The following is a 17,301-nucleotide window of genomic DNA, read 5'->3' as shown; positions in this document are numbered from 1 at the left end:
ACAGAAATCTCCTCTTAAATGAATAATATATAACTTTAACATTCCTTCTATATGGCTATAGATGTCTAATATCATCCAAGTACAGTCAGTGCTTTCTTAGACTGATACCAGACATCATATGAGACCTTTTGATACTAAACAGTTGATTAATAGATTGTCCTGTCTTATAATGTCAGAGCCAGTATGAGGTCTCTGGTTAGACCAGCTGTGCTCTGCGGTAATCTGGTCACAGTAGGTGTGACTTTTGTCTCTTTGTTCTGAGTACATTTGTTAGTGGGGGTTTATTGACTATCTCTGTAACACCAGTATCACTTAAAACACCCTCTACTGTTGAAAGGGCACACATTCCTTTTTGCAGTATGGTTCTCTAATTTATTCACACATATTAATTATGAAATTCCAAGGCAATATTACCACATTCCCCACTTTGGCAATTCACATTGTCATATACTGTATATTGACTTGATTTTCATACTAACCATACATAATAAATTCATTTTTTCCCAAAATTAAAATTCATTTTTTCAAATTTTCTCCATTTTTTTTTTCTTTTTCCATTTTTCTTTGGTACATCTCATAAATTTTTGCCTTCTTGTCTTCTTCTTTTCTTTCCCACATTTCCCCTGACTATGGCCCCCTCCCGGGGAATCCAAATGACCCATTCATCCAGAACCCCAATTAACCTACTCTGCCTTAAATGAAACAGTGTTTGCCACTCTTTCATCCGGCCTCGTCCTCTGGGCACATTGAATATGCTAAAAACAATTAAAACAATTTAATCTAAACATTACACATTTCAAATAAAACACAATTTTTTAAAATTATGGTATCCGTTTACATGATCTGGGGAGACAGAAATTAGTATTCATTCTTTCATACATTTTGCTTCTCCTCTCCTGTTAATTCCTTTTCCAAGTCAGCCCAATCACATTTTGCATAATCAACTCAGTTGGTCTTCTCACCTCTCCCCCCTTTTATGAACATCCCTATGGACATAAACCTTACCACCTCTGCGCACAGACGGACAGGGAGGGCGGAGCAGCACCCAAGGGAAAAAAAATGTTCACCAGAAATTACCGGCCATAACCTACACCTAATCTCCCACCTATGTGTATGTGTTTAGTTCAGTACTCTTGCGTTGTGTCATAATCTATACCAGTTGTTACCGTTCAGTCACCTCCCGTCCAACATACCTAATCAATTACACAGAGGCCCTTGTTCAACGCTTTGGTTGCACAGTCTCCGACCGTTTTCGCCCCCCCCCCCCTCCACCCCATGTCGGCCAGCCTCAGCTGAAGCCAACGTTTGTAGGCCTGGACCTCGTCATATTCTGTCCCATGACTGTATTTCCATGGATCTACAGACGAACGACTCCGTCAGTCTGGAGGTTTTGTCTCAACCTCCGGCCTTTGTATCCGGGTCACGGCACCATTTCTGTGGTAAATTCCAACAGAACTTCTACAATAATTTGAGGTTATTGTAGTACAATAACAAATGAGATTGATTGTCTGAATAGAGGAGAAAGGAATCATATTCGATAGAATGGTTGGTCTCCTCATCTGGCTTAATGCAGATGAAGAATAAAACGTGTACGCCAGACAAACCAGAATTGTAGTTCAACTCAGCTGATTTATTTGATCAGAGCCAGGAGTCCAAGGTGAATAGAACAAAGGATTTATCAGAAAACATCAACATGGCTGCTGTGTACAGGAATCAACAATCAGGTTTGCATCTCAAACCTAAATACTGCACATCAAACAGTCACTTGGTTAACATAATTTGAACATACATTGACTATGCTGTACACATTTATACATGAGTAACTCTGGTTTCAGATATTAAGGATTTACACTAAACTTTAAACAACAAATGGTGTTTTCCCATGATTTACTCACATAAAATGCATCAGCTCACAGTAGTCTCTGGGTGGACGAAGCGGTGGAGCCCCCAGACCCCCTGTGGTGGTCCCGGTCTGAGAGCTCCCGAATTACAATTTGTCTCTTCCTTATATCCTATCATGTCTAGCCAAAATAGCACTATTACAGTTGATCCAATCATGTGGTTGCCCCCACCTCTGGGTTTCTCTGGGGGAGGCCGGCTGCCCCCCCCCTTTGATCTCCTGTGTGGATCTTGACTCAATACCCAGAGGGGCCGCTAGTGGCCCCCGTCATTGTCTTCCTGATGGGTCTGTCCCAACAGAAATCTCCTCTTAAATGAATAATATATAACTTTAACATTCCTTCTATATGGCTATAGATGTCTAATATCATCCAAGTACAGTCAGTGCTTTCTTAGACTGATACCAGACATCATATGAGACCTTTTGATACTAAACAGTTGATTAATAGATTGTCCTGTCTTATAATGTCAGAGCCAGTATGAGGTCTCTGGTTAGACCAGCTGTGCTCTGCGGTAATCTGGTCACAGTAGGTGTGACTTTTGTCTCTTTGTTCTGAGTACATTTGTTAGTGGGGGTTTATTGACTATCTCTGTAACACCAGTATCACTTAAAACACCCTCTACTGTTGAAAGGGCACACATTCCTTTTTGCAGTATGGTTCTCTAATTTATTCACACATATTAATTATGAAATTCCAAGGCAATATTACCACATTACCTACCGCTTATTCTGTGACTATGTAACGTTAGTTTGCCAAACCTAACGCTGATATGCATTTATTATATTCTAGCTCCGGAATCATCTGACGATGATCTCGGCTTGGGTCGGAGGTATGAGTCTGATTCATCGCACGATTCAGACGTGGGAGTCGGACACGGTGGTGGTCGACGGGGCAACGGTACGTCATGTTTACTAATGCAATGTGAATATTGTTTTGTGCATGTTCAAATCGATAGTTGAATGATATAGGATATAGTAGGGATGTAGTACAGGCCACGCGACCATGTGCTACAGTTAGGTTGTCTTGTGTGCGTGTGTGTGTGTGTGTGCATGTGCACGCCCTTTGAAGTGGCTCTTTGAAGTGTGTAGCTATCATGTAAGTGATAATAGTTGCATGCTGGGCATGATACGACGTGGTGGTGGTGGTCGACGTGGTAATTGGTATGTTGCAATGTGAATATTGTTTTGTGCATGTTCAAATCGATAGTTGAATGATATAGGATATAGTAGGCATGTAGTACAGGCCACGCTACCATGTGCTACAGTTAGGTTGTCTTGTGTGCGTGTGTGTGTGTGTGTGTGCATGTGCACGCCCTTTGAAGTGGCTCTTTGAAGTGTGTAGCTATCATGTAAGTGATAATAGTTGCATGCTGGGCATGATACGACGTGGTGGTGGTGGTCGACGTGGTAATTGGTATGTTGCAATGTGAATATTGTTTTGTGCATGTTCAAATCGATAGTTGAATGATATAGGATATAGTAGGCATGTAGTACAGGCCACGCTACCATGTGCTACAGTTAGGTTGTCTTGTGTGCGTGTGTGTGTGTGTGTGCATGTGCACGCCCTTTGAAGTGGCTCTTTGAAGTGTGTAGCTATCATGTAAGTGATAATAGTTGCATGCTGGGCATGATACGACGTGGTGGTGGTGGTCGACGTGGTAATTGGTATGTTGCAATGTGAATATTGTTTTGTGCATGTTCAAATCGATAGTTGAATGATATAGGATATAGTAGGCATGTACAGGCCACTACATTTAGTTACATGGATGTGTGTGTGTGTGTGTGTGTAGATGCCTCACCCCATGCCATTTGATGTGTGTGTGTATGTGTGTGTGTGTGTGTGCAGTGTGTGTACACACACACACACACAAGATCAAAAGACATGCATCCTCTCCAACACCTTTGAACTTCGCAGTACATGGTGAGGCCTCTATATGCAAATTCCATTGATTACAGCACACACATACACAATGGCATGGGCACATGGCGAGGCCTATATTTAAATGCATGGTTGTGTAGCATATGTAAAATTCCATTGATTACAACACACACACATGTACATGCTTTGATGGCCGCTGATTTATTTTGTGTTCACACAGCAGAACACTCCGAAACCGAATCCGGGGCCAATACACCAACATGCTTGGGTATGTACTAACTACATTTATGTATGTGTAAATGTATTACTATTGTGTTTTGTGAGACTTACTTACTGAATGAATTTAATCCAATTCAGATTCTGGCGCAGACCCTGCAGATAGTGATGCTGAGACTGGCAACGACATAGGATCACATTCTACTCCTGCAGGTAATTGTACATGGTGGTGACTGGCTGCTGCTAGAGCCTGGGCCTGGTGGTAGCTGGCTGCTGCTAGAGCCTGGGCCTGGTGGTGACTGGCTGCTGCTAGAGCCTGGGCCTGGTGGTGACTGGCTGCTGCAGGGCCTGGGCCTGGTGGTGACTGGCTGCTGCAGGGCCTGGGCCTGGTGGTGACTGGCTGCTGCAGGGCCTGGTCTGGTGGTGATGGTGGTAAATACAATGACAATGCGTTGCCCTAGTGTAATGTATTAAATCATGTGATTCTAGAACTGGATGCTAGTCTGGACATGCCGGAACCTGTTGCAGGGCGGAAACGCACATCTAAGAGCGGTAAGTTGGCCTCACTCTGCACACCACTTCCAGCTCTGACCTCTGACCCCCACACCACGTCCAGCTCTGACATCTGAACCCCACACACACTCACTCATTCACTCACACAGTTTGTAACTACGTGGCATATGAATGTCTACAGTAGGGGTGTTATAGTATATTTGTATAATTGACAGGTCGTGGAGGAGCGAAGAGCAGGGCTGCGATCCGTCAGGAAGAGGAGAATGCCTGGTCTCGTGAGGGCTGGGTGCCTCAAAGGATCCCCTTCACAGCCCAACCGGGGTTGCTCCAGGACGCCAAGGCACTCAGATCTTACCGGCCTGCGAAATGGATGGATCTGTTCCTGACAGATGCTTTTCTGAACTCTATTGTTGCCCAGTCCAACCTCTACGCTGAGCAGTCCATTGCCCGGCTGGACCCCACGCTAACCAGTAGCAGGGCACTGCTTTGGAAGCCCCTCACATTGAAGGAGCTGAAGAAGTTCCTCGGACTCCATTTCCTTAGCAGTGTCCTGCGGAAGCCTCGCGTGGACCAGATGTGGACCACTGACGACATGATGTACACACCGTACTACTCTGATACCATGCCACGCAACAGGTTCCAATTGATCTGGCGATTCCTCCACTTTGCGGACAATACTTCCCTGGAGGTTAGAGACAAATTGTGCAAAGTACGCCCTGTAGTCGACCATGTAAACGCGAGGTGCAAGGAGCTGTACCAGCCTGAACGCGAGCTCGCCATTGACGAGGGGGTGATGGCATGGCGAGGCCGCCTGACCTTCCGGGTCTACAACCCCAACAAGCCCACCCGCTATGGCATCAAGTCCTACTTCCTGTGCGAATCACGCACAGGATATTGCTTTTCATTTAAGCCATATTGTCGGGAAGGCTCGCTCCTGGGGGACACGGTCGTCGGTCTGCTTGGACGTCTGTCTGGGGCCGGCTATACGCTCTTCATGGACAACTTCTACAACTCGGTACGTATGTCCGCCAGGCTCCGACAGTTGAGGACCGACGTCTGTGGTACCCTCAGGAAGCACCGGGGCGAGCCAGCCATCATCAAGAACATTACCAAACGTGACATCGGTGTGGGGGAGCGCATTGCGGTCAACAACAAGGAGGTCCTGATCATGGCATGGCGCGATAAGAGAATCGTGAAGACCATCAGCAGCTTCCACGAGGACACCATGGAAAAGGCGATGGTGTGGAAGAAGCAGAAGAAGGGCAAAGCGCTGAGGGTGGAGATGCTCAAGCCATCATCAATCCTGGAGTACAATAAATTCATGAACGGCGTCGATCAGCTGGATCAGAATATATCGTACTATCCGGTTACACGTAAGACTGGAAAGTGGACCAAAAAGTTTGTGATGTATCTGATCCAAATATGTATCTTCAACGCGTTTGTCTTGTACAAAAAAAAGCACCCACAAGGGCATTACTCCAACCTCTTCCGGTTCACCAGGGCTGTGGCGCGGACCTACACAGACGGTAAGGAGAAGAAGATTCCTGGGGTGACAGCGGAGATGGAGGCGGAGGCGGAGGCAGGGGAGGAGGCAGGGGAGGAGGCAGGGGAGGAGGCAGGGGGTGGGGATGAGGAGGAGGCAGGGGCTGAGCAGGTGGGGCGTGTCGACCCTAGGGCCCCACTGGGGGACCCGCAGAGCAGATTAGTGGGTGGCTTTGTGAAGCATGTAATGGTTGCATACAAAGCCACCCCGAAGAAAAAGCTACCGTGTAGGAAATGTCGTGTCTGCAGTAGGCGTGGCATCAGGAGTGAGACCAGATATTTTTGCACATCGTGCAAAGTCCCCCTGCATCGTGACAAATGCTTCGCTCTGTACCACACAAAGAGGGATTTCTCTAAATAGTTTCTTTATTAGTTGTCATACAGAAGTACAGACTACTTCTAAATAATCCGGCACACAGAAGTACAGATTACTTCTAAATAATCCATTATTGTGTGATACAGACAGAACCATGTGTACCGGTACATAGTATAGCTAGCTGAGTGTAGTATAGTATAGTGTAGTATAGTATAGTATAGTATATTGTAGTATAGTATAGTATAGTATAGTATAGTGTATGGGTAGTTGCACTGTTTTCTGTACAAGACAAATGCGTTGAACACATGTATTTGGGCCACGGTTGTCGATATTGCATAGGCATGTTTGGACCACTTGCAGATGAGACGTTATGTTAGCGATCTAGCTGTATCGACTCCATTCATAATTTGCATTGTGTGTGTATATAGTTTTTTTTTATTTATCTTTTTCCCCCCTCATTTTTACCGTTTGCACAGAACCAATGGTTGCTGACAGTCACCCAGTTTAAAAAAGTATATACTGTAGGTAACATACCACACTTTTCTAATGCAGTCCATTGGCCTATTATTTATATACTTTGGAAGCATGTATTGGATATTTTTTGGTCCACAGATCATCTGGCGCTTCATCCATTTATCAATGGACAATGCAGTCATCGATGCGAGAGACCAAGTAAGATATGCCCTGTAGTTCATGTGACGTGAATGTTACCAGCAAACTTCTAAATGCACTGAAACAATGGTTGGTTATCCTCCAGTGTTCACTTTTTATAAGGTATTGTCTTTGTAAATTACCATAATCCTATACTGTGAATGTTACCAACAAACTCCTAAATGCACTGACACAATGGTTGGTTATCATCAGCCAGTGTTCACTTTTTATAAGGTATTGTCTTGGTAAATTACCATAATCCTATACTGTGAATGTTACCAACAAACTCCTAAATGCACTGAAACAATGGTTGATTATCCTCCAGTGTTCACTTTTTATAAAGTATTGTATTGGTAAATTACCATAATCCTATACTGTGAATGTTACCAACAAACTCCTAAATGCACTGAAACAATGGTTGATTATCCTCCAGTGTTCACTTTTTATAAGGTATTGTCTTGGTAAATTACCATAATCCTATACTGTGAATGTTACCAACAAACTCCTAAATGCACTGAAACAATGGTTGATTATCCTCCAGTGTTCACTTTTTATAAGGTATTGTCTTGGTAAATTACCATAATCCTATACTGTGAATGTTACCAACAAACTCCTAAATGCACTGAAACAATGGTTGGTTATCATCACAGTGTTCACTTTTTATAAGGTATTGTCTTGGTAAATTACCATAATCCTATACTGTGAATGTTACCAACAAACTCCTAAATGCACTGAAACAATGGTTGGTTATCATCACAGTGTTCACTTTTTATAAGGTATTGTCTTGGTAAATTACCATAATCCTATACTGTGAATGTTACCAACAAACTCCTAAACTCATACAAGTTCCTTGGGGTACACCTGAACAATAAACTGGACTGGTCGGACAACACAGAGGCCCTCTACAGGAAGGGACAGAGCAGGCTGTTCTTCCTGAGGAGACTCAGGTCCTTCAATGTGTGCAACAAACTGCTGCAGGCTTTTTACCAGTCTGTTGTGGCCAGCATCCTCTTCTATGCTGTGGCATGCTGGGGAGGCTACATCAACTCAAGGGACACCAACAAGCTCAACAAGCTGGTGAGGAAGGCTAGCTCCGTGGTGGGAGTCGAGCTACCTAGACTTGAGGTGATGGTAGAGAGGGGGATGATAAGGAAGCTGGATGCCATCATGGAGAACCCCTACCACCCCCTCTACGACGAGCTAGTCAAGATGAGAAGCTCGTTCAGCCACAGACTCATCCCCCCCCGACACTCAACTAACCGCCTCGGACAGTCCTTCATACCAGCGGCCATCAGGCTCCACAACAGTGGGCAGCGACTAGCAGCCTCCAGGCCCCACAACAGGGGGCAGCGACAGCGACTGCTACCAGACATTGACCTGGGACTTATAGGAACCCAAGGGGGACAAAGTAGACTACCCTGGTACTTTGATTAATGTATACTCAGTAGATAGTAAATTATTATAACACTACCTCTTGCATACTGCACCTCATGTGACACTGTGAATAATGTGAATATTCCTCAGCTAGTCAGATAGTAAATTATATTGACCATATTGATCAAATTGTTTACACTGCCTGTGTTGTCTTTTACTACCTGTATACTGTGTTGTTTTACTACCTGTACCCCTCCCCCCTCCCCCCCATGCTGCTATGATGCCTGAATTTCCCCAAGGGGATCAATAAAGGAATATCTTAAATGCACTGAAACAATGGTTGATTATCCTCCAGTGTTCACTTTTTATAAGGTATTGTATTGGTAAATTACCATAATCCTATACTGTGAATGTTACCAACAAACTCCTAAATGCACTGAAACAATGGTTGATTATCCTCCAGTGTTCACTTTTTATAAGGTATTGTCTTGGTAAATTACCATAATCCTATACTGTGAATGTTACCAACAAACTCCTAAATGCACTGAAACAATGGTTGATTATCCTCCAGTGTTCACTTTTTATAAGGTATTGTCTTGGTAAATTACCATAATCCTATACTGTGAATGTTACCAACAAACTCCTAAATGCACTGACACAATGGTTGGTTATCATCAGCCAGTGTTCACTTTTTATAAGGTATTGTCTTGGTAAATTACCATAATCCTATACTGTGAATGTTACCAACAAACTCCTAAATGCACTGAAACAATGGTTGATTATCCTCCAGTGTTCACTTTTTATAAGGTATTGTATTGGTAAATTACCATAATCCTATACTGTGAATGTTACCAACAAACTCCTAAATGCACTGAAACAATGGTTGATTATCCTCCAGTGTTCACTTTTTATAAGGTATTGTCTTGGTAAATTACCATAATCCTATACTGTGAATGTTACCAACAAACTCCTAAATGCACTGAAACAATGGTTGATTATCCTCCAGTGTTCACTTTTTATAAGGTATTGTCTTGGTAAATTACCATAATCCTATACTGTGAATGTTACCAACAAACTCCTAAATGCACTGAAACAATGGTTGGTTATCATCACAGTGTTCACTTTTTATAAGGTATTGTCTTGGTAAATTACCATAATCCTATACTGTGAATGTTACCAACAAACTCCTAAATGCACTGAAACAATGGTTGATTATCCTCCAGTGTTCACTTTTTATAAGGTATTGTATTGGTAAATTACCATAATCCTATACTGTGAATGTTACCAACAAACTCCTAAATGCACTGAAACAATGGTTGATTATCCTCCAGTGTTCACTTTTTATAAGGTATTGTCTTGGTAAATTACCATAATCCTATACTGTGAATGTTACCAGCATATAATGCACAGCAACAATGGTTGGTACTGATGACTTGTCACCCAGTTTATTGAACATATTTTACAATAAAAATGTTCATGGCATCAAAGTTTCAAGTTTTTTGCATTGTAAAGTATTCTGTATTTTATAATAATGTTGTCTGGACCTACACCAGTAGTTATAAAACTTACTTGTTCATTAGCGCCAGGCATATCAATCAAATGACCAACAAAGTAATCAATCAATCAAACAAATCAATCTATGAATCAAACTATCAACAAAACAATCAAACATTCTATCAAGCAAATGACCAACAAAGTAATCAATCAATCAAACAAATCAATCTATGAATCAAACTATCAACAAAACAATCAAACATTCTATCAATCAAATGACCAACAAAGTAATCAATCAATCAAACCAATCAATCTATGAATCAAACTATCAACAAAACAATAAAACATTCTATCAAGCAAATTACCAACAAAACAATCAAACATTCTATCAATCAAATGACCAACAAAGTAATCAATCAATCAAACAAATCAATCTATGAATCAAACTATCAACAAAACAATCAAACATTCTATCAATCAAATGACCAACAAAGTAATCAATCAATCAAACCAATCAATCTATGAATCAAACTATCAACAAAACAATCAAACATTCTATCAGGCAAACTATCAACAAAACAATCAAACATTCTATCAATCAAATGACCAACAAAGTAATCAATCAATCAAACAAATCAATCTATGAATCAAACTATCAACAAAACAATCAAACATTCTATCAATCAAATGACCAACAAAGTAATCAATCAATCAAACCAATCAATCTATGAATCAAACTATCAACAAAACAATCAAACATTCTATCAATCAAATGACCAACAAAGTAATCAATCAATCAAACCAATCAATCTATGAATCAAACTATCAACAAAACAATCAAACATTCTATCAAGCAAACTATCAACAAAACAATCAAACATTCTATCAATCAAATGACCAACAAAGTAATCAATCAATCAAACAAATCAATCTATGAATCAAACTATCAACAAAACAATCAAACATTCTATCAATCAAATGACCAACAAAGTAATCAATCAAACCAATCAATCTATGAATCAAACTATGAACAAAACAATCAAACATTCTATCAAGCAAATTACCAACAAAGTAATCAATCAATCAAACAAATCAATCTATGAATCAAACTATCAACAAAACAATCAAACATTCTATCAAGCAAACTATCAACAAAACAATCAAACATTCTATCAAGCAAACTATCAACAAAACAATCAAACATTCTATCAATCAAATGACCAACAAAGTAATCAATCAATCAAACAAATCAATCTATGAATCAAACTATCAACAAAACAATAAAACATTCTATCAATCAAACCAATAAAACAATCTGTCAAACAATCAATCAATCAAACCATCCATCCATCCATCCCAGTCTAAATTGCTTTATAACACGTTCAGTACCTATTATCCCCCCGCCGGCACACCTTTCATAAAAGTGCCTGTAACTTCTGTTCTAAATAATTTACCTCCACTTTTATCTTTTGTTGACGTTTTTTAACTTGTAATTGTGAACGAACGAAGACATGCAGAAACAAACGGTTTTTTGCATTGTGTACATCAACTTGTCGTCTTCAAATGAGCCCAACCATTTCCCCATAGTTATAATATAAAATATAGAAATAGCCCCGCTAAGATCATGAGATATGCTAGAATCGTCCAGGAATCCTGGCAACCCACAGTCATTTTCCGGATTTTTGGCCGGCACCCAAAGTGTTAAAATGGGTCGCTACTATCCGTTTATTTGACCCAAGTTATGGGTCAAATGAAATAACCAATAATATTGGGTCAAATTAACCCACACACTGGTCGGGCCCTTTTTGACCAGTGAATTGGGTAAAAAATAACCCAAATTGGGTCAAATTTGACCAATCTGTTTTTAGTGTGTACAGAAGGTTTGATGAGGTTAATCAAAATAGCCCATTCACAGTGGCTTCCTTACATCAAGACATTGTTGCACATAAATAGCAGTCATGTTTATGCATGAAACGAGAATGTACTAAGCCTACACACATGGGCACAACCTGGTCTAAGGTAGGAATTACATGTTACTCTAGCCAACAATAATGAGTCCATGATTCAACTCACATGTATAACAGCACATTTCTCTGGTGGTGTGGTTGGAGGCTCAGCCGGACCCCCCTGGGGACGGGTAGGTGGGCTGGCCTACCAACTAACGGTACTGCTCTACTACTTATAGGTTTGAATGACCTCACTTATTTTTAAACTGGTTCAACCAATCACAAGTCTCTGTCTTCTTGTTGGGGCTGATCTGCCCCAACATGTCCTTGTCGTGTGGGGGTTGGTGTCGATGGCCCCCTCCTTTGGGCTGTGGCTTCTCATGTTTGGACAGAGGGGGGGCCTGCCTGTGGCCCCCGTCGGTGTCTTCCTTCAGTGAACATGGGGGGTCTGCTGGTGGCCCCCGTCGGTGTGGCCTCTTGATGAGTACAGAGGAGGGCGCTTTTGATGACCCCCCTCCTTTGGGCTGTGGCCTTCTCAGTTGGACAGAGGCCTGTGTCTCCTCTGAATGCATCAAACACTTCAACATTCCTTCGTGTACCCTTTTGATTTTCCAATCTATATGGTTTGTGTAATGACCTATAGACCTCTCATATCATCCCAGTACAGTCATTGCTTCTAGGCTGATACCAGACATCATATAGGAGACCACACCAACCTTTATTTACCAGATAATATAACTGTGATAAATATACCAGGATTTTATAACAAGTGAAATAACACTATTACTTTCATACTCGGGTGACATTCTAAATGGTCTTCTTCTTTGTAAGTTACCTTCTACATTGATATGGTTAATGTAATAAGTAATACCAGATTTCCTATATAAAGTATACTGACTTAATAGTTCCTTGGATGTGTCTGCTAGTTATCTGCTAGACCGGCTGTCCCTCTGCTAGTTAGAGTGAGCCACCATTTCCTGTGGGGTGTGACTTCCCCTGCGGCCTTTTATGACCTGCAACTGTTGTTCTCTAATCCAGTCTTACCCTGAGCGGGGGTTTGTTTGGAATGTCTTATCTAACACCAATAATCACTTTTGGCTAAGCCCTGCTTTTACATTATGGATTCTCTAATTATTCACACATATTAGTTATGAAATTCAATGTCAAATATCACCACATGCGTCTTTAAACCCGATGGTCTGTAATGGTCCTTTGGGCCTTACAGTGACAGCCTGGGCCTCAGGATGAAATTCATTTTGCATGTTATTTCCCTGCGGGACAAATTGACCAGCTTGAGGATTGAGTTGGCCTGTCATTCTTTGAGCTATATTCCTGTCCAGATACGAGTTCATTCCATCCGACCTTTTAGAGTTACATTTTGAATTGGTTTCCAGCACATTGATTTTTGCATTGGCTGCAGCTAGGTCAGTTTCCAGAGCAAACTGTTCCTTTTCCTTCCTTAGTTCCTCCTGCTTTGCTTCCAACTCATGTTTCCTTTTTAAAGCTTTCATCCGCTCCAGTAGTGATGCTTTGTCAGCCTCTGCCTTTAGCCTGGTAGACGCGGTGGATGATGTCTTTGATACACTGGAGTGTGGTTTTTGTTGCTTTTCATTTGTACATGAAATGTTAGAGGCACTGTCCTCAGGATTGATATCACCAATAACAACACTTTGTTTAGTTTGAGCCTCATCATCATCTTCATTTGTTTCAACAACATCATTAGTTTCATTGTCAATATTTGCATTTGATTCCACATGAGGGTGCCCAGCAGCAGACAACCAACCCCTTACATCCTCTGTGAAATTACAAAATTTCATTATTGTTGCATTGAAACATGTATTTTGCCTTTTAACCTCTTCCTCAGGCAAATCCATATTTATGAAAGACTCATGCATGTCCTTAGCGTCCTCATAACAATTGATGAAGTTACTCAAATGAGCTCGCACATAGTTCACATTGTCAGTAGATTTCAGCAAGGTACGTATTGGTTCAATGTATTTCTTGGCCTGTTTGATTTTTGCAGACCTCTTTTCTTGACATGTTTGCATGTAAAATGCCAACCCTTTTGCGGTAAACTTGATGCCCCGTTTTACAGAGGGCTTGGGCGGAGCAACATTCTCCACACTTGCAACATTTGAACCAACCACAGGCGTTGTCTCATTTGTCCCAACCAGCTGCTCCATATTGTCTAATTGGTTCACACAGCCAACTTCACGTCGGAGATTTATGAATGAATGTCTTTACAATGAAGTTCAACAACTCCCAATATTCATCAACATCATTTAGCGTCGCAAGACAATAATTCAGTCACTCCAATAAGTTTGCCTTTTTCCAATAAAGCTGACGGATTATTCTTCACATACCAATGATGTTGTTTTGTTCGAGTGCGACGTCCATTAGACCGTGTGGTCCTCCGTTCTCCGATTGTGTCTTTAACAGGTTGATCCAAGGCAATTCAAGCTTCACAAAAGTCACTGATCATCGTCTTCGATCTCCAGACCAAACGCTGTAGCGCCAGCATCCATGTCCTCTGACCTGAATGATCCTCCGTTTGAGCGTGGTGTTTCCATGTCCAAAACGTCCAACGGCAAAAATCCAAAACAACAATAAAAAGTCACCGGCTGGAATATGGATTATAAACAATAAACTGAATCATATTCTATCCACCCAGTGCTTCCTGTGGGGTAGGACCAGCAGGGGGCGGCGGCGGCAGGCGGAGCGGTGGAGAGAAGCAAGCAACGAGGAAGAGGGAATCACCTGGAGGTGAGGGGAACAGGAACCTCTCTTCGGCGTTGGATGTAGCCGTGAACGGTCGCAGCTACAACGGGAGGTGCTTTGGAATAGCCCCGTTGAAGAAGTGAAGCCAGAGAGCCCCGCCGGAGCGAGCGACGGGTGAGGAGACATACTTGCTAGTGACGGGTTATCCTAGAAGTATCCGTGATAGTGTGTGAGTACAAGAAACCGAACCCAAGGACTAACGTTTAAGCTAACGAGACTAGCATCTAACGTTATCGGGTTATAGTAGTTACTGTGTGCGGTATATTAGCATGCCGCTAACGGCTCCTTCTGACTTGAGTAGACTACCGGGCGTGAGGTGCTGAAGAGACCGGTGGTGTAGCCAGCCACGTTGCGTTAACAGTAGAACCGAATAGCAGGAGGGCTGTTTGGGACCCACAGAGTAGCTTCAGTTAAGGTAGGGCCAGATTATTGTCGCGCGTCGACCCAGCACCGGCCGTCAACAGCCTGTCTTCGCCGGCGTTCTGCATCTGCTCTGCTCCGGCGGTCTTCAGCCCAGCACGGGAGTTCATCCCGTCCAGCAGAGGTCGCCATCACCCAGCACGCGCTCTCAGCCCGCTACTGCTCCCTCTGTCCCACCCCGCTTGCTAGCGCCCGTGACGAGAGCGTTCGACGCCATCTTACCACCCGGACAGTGGTGGTGCGGCGAGGCCGCCATCTTGGTTGAGTACATTAGAGCTTCGGTGCTCAGGATCCTATTGCACAGTACACAGTGTGATGCGGCCTACGGGCAAAGCTAATGTTGCTAACTACAGTTCATAGGGGTACCCCATAAACATTACATGCCGGCATTAGTATAGGACTTTTGTTTTGGTAAAGTGGGCCCACCTGTTTAATTTTCTTTGAGTGTAATAACGTGTTTATTCTTTAATAATATTTTCCCATCTAATTAACCCTTTCCCTGTGGGGAGGTTACAGACCTGTTGTATTATAAGTAAATCCTTAGAGAGGTATTATCACTACCATATAATTAAAGCCTGAGAGAGGTATTATTCCTGGTACTAACCCAGACGTGGGTGATGAGTCAAGCACATTGAAGTATATTATATTTGGGGTCGGCCATACCTGGTGCTATACGGTGTGGGTGTATAATATAAGTGTCTATAAGGTATTGAGTTACAAATTGAGTAATAGTAGGACTTCATTCTATTTGACCCATTCCTATTAAATCTTTGTAACTGACCAGTATAAGTAACGATAAAGAATTAGATGGGAGTTCTGTGTGCGTGTCCATTCCTGAGCCTATTATCAACTCTTTTGGTGTGGGTAACGTTAATACAATTAACCCCTTCCTATCCAACTTTCCCCTTTTCATTATAAGGTTTCTAGTGGTCATCGAGGGAGGGTACTGCTTGCGGGAGGAACGAATCTATTTATGCATATCAGTCACTAGGTGTGGGAGGGTTAACAGAGGTATTGAGGGACGTGAGAGCGAGTTGGGGAGTACTGCTGACCGCCCCGGAGAGGCGAGGAAGACCAGAGTACCAAACCAGGTTGGTAAATCCCGGGCCCCATTCACTCCCACTACCGGGCCCCAGTTTGACGCTCCAGGCCCAAAGACGAGGGTGCACACAGGAAAAACTGGGGAGTCATTTTCCCAGAGTAATTATTACGGAGTTATTATTTTCCTCTCAAGTAGTCATATTTACTCCATTTGGGGCATAATCATTGCCTGTGGCCAATAGAGTGAGAGTAAAGTTCCAGAAGAGTTTCTATTGGAGTAATACAGCATTGGTCACGCCTACTATCAATATAATTTCCAAAGGTGACGACGCCATCTTTCTCTCTCGGCAAGTCGTCGCTTCAAGCTCAGGTGTATAGCAGCAAGAGCGCAATACAGCGATATTTTCCTTCTCTTGGATCAAGTTGGATGCCAAATACCAGGTAAGATTATTATTGTTATTTGTTAATTTATTAAACAGCAATGTGTGTAACTAATTTGCAACATTACAGCTAAGCCACAGAGCCATCTATCACGATGTTCGCATGTTAGCTGCTACGTTTGCACGCACGCTATTAAATAAACGTTTTACAGTTTTATGGACAATAACTTAAGAACAGGTACGTCGGTGCAACACGAGTATTCAATTATCAACAGTATTGCTATCAGGGACAGTGCACATTAATCAACATGTCGGTTTTCATGTAAAATGTATATGAGCTAGTGTATAGCCAGAAGCTAATTTCCACCTGTATAGGCCTGAGACCATACCTGTAGACCATGCCTGTAGGCTGTTGTTAAAAGTAGTGATATAACTATATCCATACAAAAACTGACGTATTAAGAACATACAAGACAAGTAGACATAGTACAGGAGACGGAACAATTATATGTTACATGTTGGCGGATTTTGCTGAAACGGTGGCAGAGACGACGTGTGTTTTACTCTAAATAGAGTCACCGTACATTACAGCTAAGCCACAGAGCCATCTATCACGATGTTAGCATGTTAGCTGCTACGTTTGCACGCACGCTATTAAATAAACGTTTTACAGTTTTATGGACAATAACTTAAGAACAGGTACGTTGGTGCAACACGAGTATTCAATTATCAACAGTGTTGCTATCAGGGACAGTGCACATTAATCAACATGTCGGTTTTCATGTAAAATGTATATGAGCTAGTGTATAGCCAGAAGCTAATTTCCACCTGTATAGGCCTGAGACCATACC

The sequence above is a fragment of the Notolepis coatsorum genome (genome assembly GCF_963971535.1).
Source record: "Notolepis coatsorum genome assembly, chromosome: 9".
Classification (NCBI taxonomy): domain Eukaryota; kingdom Metazoa; phylum Chordata; class Actinopteri; order Aulopiformes; family Paralepididae; genus Notolepis; species Notolepis coatsorum.
The sequence above is the reverse complement of the archived record's forward strand: the minus strand, read 5'-3'. Positions refer to the sequence as shown.